This window comes from Mus pahari, chromosome 2, assembly GCF_900095145.1.
Source record: "Mus pahari chromosome 2, PAHARI_EIJ_v1.1, whole genome shotgun sequence".
In the NCBI taxonomy this organism is placed as follows: domain Eukaryota; kingdom Metazoa; phylum Chordata; class Mammalia; order Rodentia; family Muridae; genus Mus; species Mus pahari.
The window spans coordinates 110430367-110436913 of NC_034591.1; the positions used below are offsets into that span (position 1 = coordinate 110430367).

The window sequence follows — 6547 nt, forward strand, 5'->3', positions numbered from 1 at the left end:
AGAACCCACGTGTACCCTCATGTACCTACATGCACACATAAATCACACATTCACACAATAGGAAATACACCGAAATAATTTTTTTCAAATTAAATTAATTTTAAAGGAGATGCTAGTTTAAGGATTATGACTCAACAGGGTTACAGGAACAGAATTCTAAAAGAGAGACCCCACTGCATCCATCCTCCTTGGGGCAAGACAACTGTTTTTGTGCACTGACTGTGAGTTTGCTTTGGGGCTAGTTCTGTGCAGTAAAGGGGGCTCCAGTGGCTGGTGTTTGAAGGATGGAGAACTAGGGACCCTAGCAACCATCTATCACTTCATCCTCGTCAATCTCGTCAAACATAAGTTTTTTATGTTAGCCACTGGTTCATTATGTGTTAGGCATGCTACAAAATCCTTGAGAAATCAAAAAGAACGCCTTTAAGTGTATTAACCAATTAAATTGGTGAAAGAACTTTCCATGTCAAAAGTTACTATTATTCCCTTTTCATAGATACCCTTTCAAATACCTTGTCTGGGGTTCCTATCAGCTCATGGACCTATGCATGCTTCCACTCTCAAAGGTGAATATAAAACTGCTACTTATGCAGAAAGTATCATACCTAACTGTGATTGCTGTCCGAGGTTACACTCCAGAATATTTACCACAAGCTACATCTATTTCAGCCTTGTGACCTCCAAGAACCATGAAAGTGTATTATGTCAAGCTATTTGTCCTGGCAGCCCTGGGAAACTCAGACAGTGGTGAATGCAGGTGTAATTTCAGGATGCAGGTTGACTTGTTATTAATTCATTAATATGCCCTTTTCAATTATCATCATGTGCCTCCCACTTGGCCACATGTTTCCATATATATGTTTGCTCCCATCTCACCAGTGCTTAAGGTCATGCCTTGCACATGGTGGTATGTTTTCATTACATACTACTAAATGAACAAAATGTTTGTCTCTAATGTTCTTAGTCATGTACTTCTCAGAGGCAGGTTCTTGGTCTAGTTCGAATTTTATGATCTCCTTCGAGGCCTGGTAAATAGTGAACAAGCAGTTATTGTAGCATCCAGTGTGTGTGTGTGTGTGTGTGTGTGTGTGTGTGTGTGTGTGTGTCTGTAAGCCAAAGGACAATATTAAGTTTTACCCTCAAGAATGCAATTAGCAGTCTTCTACTTCCAGGTCTAAGCCATGGTGGTGGCAAATTCAAGTCCAGTCAATCCAGTGGTCTTCTTCGATGTCAGCATTGGCGGCCAGGAAGTTGGTCACATGAAGATCGAGCTCTTTGCAGACGTGGTGCCTAACACAGCAGAGAACTTTAGGCAATTCTGCACTGGAGAGTTCAGAAAAGATAGTGTTCCGATAGGATACAAGGGAAGCACCTTCCACAGGGTCGTAAAGGATTTCATGATTCAGAGTGGAGATTTGTTAATGGCGCTGGTACTGGAGCTGCCAGTATTTACCGGGGTCCATTTGCAGATGAAAATTTTAAACTTAGACACTCCACTCCAGGCCTGCTTTATGGCATACAGTGGTCCCAGTACAGATGGCTGCCAGTTCTTTATCACGTGTTCTAAGTGTGATTGGCTGGATGGAAAGCATGTAGTCTGTGGGAAAAAAATCCTTGATGGACTTCTAGTGATGAGGAAGATTGAGAATGTTCCCACAGGCCCCAACAATAAGCCCAAACTGCCAGTGGTGATCTCACAGTATGGGGAAATGTAATCTAGACAAGACGGAACCAAGTCCTCTGCTGTTTTGGTGTGACATTCTCCCTCGAGTGTGACAAGCTGGACTGGCCTCTGTGTTTGTTTCCCTATCTCCACAGTATGCATACAATCTAGGACCTGGAAGTATCACAATGAGAACCAATAATCCTGTTTAAATTTTGAACTGTAAATAAGAGAATTTGAACAAAGATGAAGAAGAAGAAGAAGAAGAAGAAGAAGAAGAAGAAGAAGAAGAAGAAGAAGAAGAAGAAGAAGAAGAAGAAGAAGAAGAAAAAGAAGAAGAAGAAGAAGAAGGCTATTAGCTTTCTTTGAGACACAGTCTCTCATTGACCAGAATAGGCTAGGCTGGATGGCCACAAACCTCGGGAGTCCTCCTGTCTTCATTACTCCCACACTGCTGTGGTTATAGGCACATGCCACCTGCCAACCACTTTTATGTGGCCTCTAGAAACCAAACTGAGGTTCTCATGCTTTTAAGGCAAGCACCTTGACAACTGCTCTGTACTCCCAGATCCCCACATGGTGACTTTTAAAGAAAGGGTGTCAGCTCAATTGCTCATTACCTGTGTGACTGTGACAGAGTTACTTAAATTCTCTGTGCAACCACAGACGATGGGTCTGTAAAATAGTGGGACTGCTTGGTGTGATGGTGCATGCCTTTAATCCCAGCAGAGGCAGGTAGATCTCTGTGAGTTCAAAGCCAGTCTGATCTATATGATGAGATCTTGTCTCAAAAATAAAATAAAATTAAAATAGCACAGCTGTTGAGAGGAACAAAGGATAAAAGTCCCAGCAAATAGTTGCATCTTAATAGCTGCTAAGGTCTTTAATTCCTGGCTATGAAGTAATGGATAGCCTATAGCAGAAGAAGCAAACAGCACAGGACTATTGTGTGCTTAGCCCAGCATCCCTGTCCATATGAGGTAAGCAAGGATCACTCTTCTTCTATATCCATGTTCACCCAGAAACTTGAAATGTAGGCTTTCTAGAAATGGAGTCTTTGCAGTCAGAATGAGTTAAAGGTCTTAAGATAATAACAATCTTGGATTTAGAATGTCCCTTCTTTTAGGAAGCAGAGGGTACACTAAGACACACAGAAAGGGGAAAAAAACCCAGAGGAAGACATAGGAAGAGACTGAAGTTAAATTGCCAGCAGCCAAGGAAAACTGGAAAATGTCAGAAAGGGACAAGGTTACAGACTGTCTTAGGACAGGGAGTACGCCCTTACCAATTGCGTGCTTTCAGCCTTATGACCTCCAAGAATCATGAAAGTGTATTATGTTAAGCTATTTGTTCTGGGAGCCCTGCAAAACTCAGACAAGTGGTGAATTCAGACATTATTTGAGGATGCAGGTTGACTTGATATTAATTAATTAATTAATAACAGAGCAAAAGTGAATGGCTCGTTTGTATCAGCTCAGGCACACCTTGCTGGAAGCAACCTTAATGAGTAAATGTCTTCATTCATAAACAAGATGAATTACAGAGCAAGGACCTTCTTCGAATGATTCACGACATGATCACCTTGAAGAGCAAGGCTTCACTTAGTCGAATATGTTCATGCACAAACTTTCATGCCACACTTACTGTGCAAACAAAGATGCAAGTGCAAAGCCATTGTCCTTGATTCTATCACAGTCCTTCCCCTCTTGATGAATAAACAGCCTTGGCTTTATCAGGCATCTCCCTCTGTAACCTTTGTTTTTAAAACAAGTAAAAGACGCTTAGCAGTTAAGGACCTGCTCTTCCAGAGGACACAGGTTTAATTCCCAGTACCCACATGGGTGTTTACAGTAATCTGTAACTATAGTTTCATCAAATTCAAGGCCCTCTTCTGGCTTTGAACAGCACCTGGCATGTACAGAGGCAAAATGCCCATATATATCAAATAAAAGTCTAAAATAAAGGTTCAATATTTTGCTAAAGTATGGTAGGCACACAGGAAAGTATATTGCTCATGTATGCAAGTGGACCAGTGGCTTTTTAACACTATATATTCTGATGTAATCAAGCAAGAACTAGAACATGATCAGCATTATAGAACCTTCATCTGCCTTCCCAGTACCATCTGAAAGGCAGCCATTATGCAGATTCTTAACACCATTGACCAGGTTTCTCTGTTTGTAACACAATAAACTATACCACAGACCCTTGTTTGGTTTTTTGTTTGTTTGTTTGTTTGTTTTTTATTGTATTGACTTGTGTTGTTCAATATAATATCTCTGAGACTCGGGCATCTGTTATAAGGCACAGTCGTCTATTCCTTTACATTGCTGTGTAGCAGTCCATTGCACCAGTTTAGTTGATTCCAAGTTTGTGGGTCATAAACAGTGTGCACTTAGTGGATGGTGGTTAATATAAAACCCCACAGGTGGTTAAGGTACAGAGGGTATCGATGGAGTGCTCTCTTCCCCAAGGTTCAGGTACCATCTTAGAAGAGGCAGAAAGACATTAATAGGCAGAGCTTAGGAAGTACTAAAACAAACTGGAATCTTCTGGATGTAACTGGCCTGCTTCACTCATGAACTCACACAGCTGTGGTTCCCTACATGAAGCTTGCATGAGAGAAAGGCAGCCACTGTTCTAGCTGAGAGGGGGGAGCAGCTCATGAGCCCCCACCCCAACTGAGTGCTAGTCACAGTTGATAGCTTCTGGGAGAGAGGGAGTAACTTTTATTTAAGGGTGTGACTCCCACCCCATACCCAGGAGTACATGGGCAGTGCAAATGGGCCCATAGGCTATTTAAAAAAAAAGGAAGGAAGGAAGGAAGGAAGGAAGGAAGGAAGGAAGGAAGGAAGGAAGGAAAAGAAAGAGAGAAAAAGTTGGAAGGGTGGGGAGGTAGAAAGGCCAGAGGTAAATCTGAAGGGATTTAGGGAGTGCAGGGATGAATATAATCAATACACATTGTATAAATGTCTAAAATTATCAAAGAATCAATAAAAATATTACATATTTTTAAGTAGTATACCTATGATCAATCTTGGGTCTTCCAATGATCATAAGATATACTTTCATGACATGTGTTAAACAGATGAACACCTGTTCACCTGAAAAACACACAGTCAATTTAGCCATTTTGGTAGGTGTGCAATAATATTTCATTGTATTAATTTGCATTTTGTAACAATTAATGAAGCTGAGTATCTTTCAGATATTTATCACCCACCAGGTAGAGATACCTGGTTGTAACATATCTGTACAAATATTTTGTTTATTTTTTTTAATGAGGCTGCCATCTCTAACATTACTTTTTGCACAGAAGTTTGTTTTATGTTTTTTTTTTTTTTTACAAAATTTGTATGTAAACATTTTGGCTGGTGGTATGCTATTAAAAGAGTGTTGACTACAAGAAGTCTATTGGGCTGTGTGGGTTCATGGCCTCCTGTCATTGTTACTTTTGTTGTTCAATCAAAAGCCTTGGAGGGGCTGGGGAGGTAACTGAGCCTTGAGACCAGAGGCACTGTGCAATACAGAAAACCAGAGCCATCTCCTTAACTACTGAGGGGTTTCCTCAGGGAACTGTCTGGAGATGATCTCCCTCTTCCAATATCGCAGCAGCAGCAGCAGCAGCTCCGCTTTCTCTTCTCAAAAGGAATTTGAATGCAGTTCACAGGGTTCAAGATCCTTAGAAGCCAAGAAGACCTGAGGTCTTCAAAATGCTCACCCTTCCATCAGTGCATGAAGAATCCACCCATCAGTGTGCATGCTGCCTTAGGGGGCAGAAGTGGGATTTCTCCAGCATCAGGCTCCACCATGTTCTAGTGATTCATTCCTTCTCTACCTGCTTAATGTCTAGAGAAAGTAGACACGTGTTTGGTGGGCGTGGCGGGGCTTTTTGTCGGTGCTGGTATCTCTGATAACTGAATTGACTGGCCAGCACTGGTTTTATATGTTGATGGCAAAATGTCCCATCACCCCAGAGTTCATGCTAAAGACGAAGCATCTGGATTCATAACTGAAGCTCTCTAGAGGCTTTCCTACTCAATGGAGAGCTCTCGGCTCTTGGCATCTCTGACACTGGACATGGAGGCAGCAGCTCAGGAATGAATCCTGGGGCGTGTGCAGATTTGAAGTGGCTTGGGGCATTTTTACTCTAGGAGGGTTTCTCAAGAATCTTTTTCAGTATCACTCTGAGATACCTCAGAGCAGATTCGGTCTCAGGAGAAGATTGACGTAAACCTGGAAAGGCAAATGGTCACCGTTCATCAGGTCATTTTCCCCAAGGGACACCCCAAAGCCCCTGAATTCAGTAGTGGCTTCATGGCCAAGACTAGGGACAAACAGCTTTGCTAGTTCTGATTTAAAATTAGGTTCTAGTGATAAAGGATAGACATAAAGGTGAACAGGCAAAGATGGCCATATCCACATTATGTGTGATGCTATTCTATGACCAATTATCTGAGAGTTGGCATCTTCAAAAGCTTTCCTTATTTTGCCTGTATGTATTTTTCTATTTTTTTAAAAAAAAGTATATTTCATGCTTTTAATTAAAATATATCTCAAAAGTAAAGTAATATAAACCTCAAGCTAGATAACAAAAAAGAAGGCAGAAGAGGAATTGTAAAGAGGTGACTTACAGCCTTTGCTGTAGAGTCCTGGGATGGGGCTGTGTAGAAGCAGGCTTTCATCTGAAGTAATTGAAAGATAATGGAATGACAGTGGATGAGGCAGCTGCTCCCTACAAGGCTCTCACTTGATTGAAAAAAAAAAAAGCAAAAAACAAACAAACAAAAAAAAAATGTAAGCATCATGTTGATGCCAATGATAATCTACCAGTTGTTGACAACTGTGTGTCCAACAGAGGCCAAACACAGTGCATGTTGCCAC

At 41.3% G+C, this 6547-nt stretch overlaps 1 pseudogene; it reads left to right on the forward strand.

Annotated features, from left to right (window-relative positions):
* Nucleotides 1-1181: 1181 nt before the first annotated feature.
* LOC110317268 lies at nucleotides 1182-1795 on the forward strand (annotated as a pseudogene).
* The last annotated feature ends 4752 nt before the right edge of the window (nucleotides 1796-6547 follow it).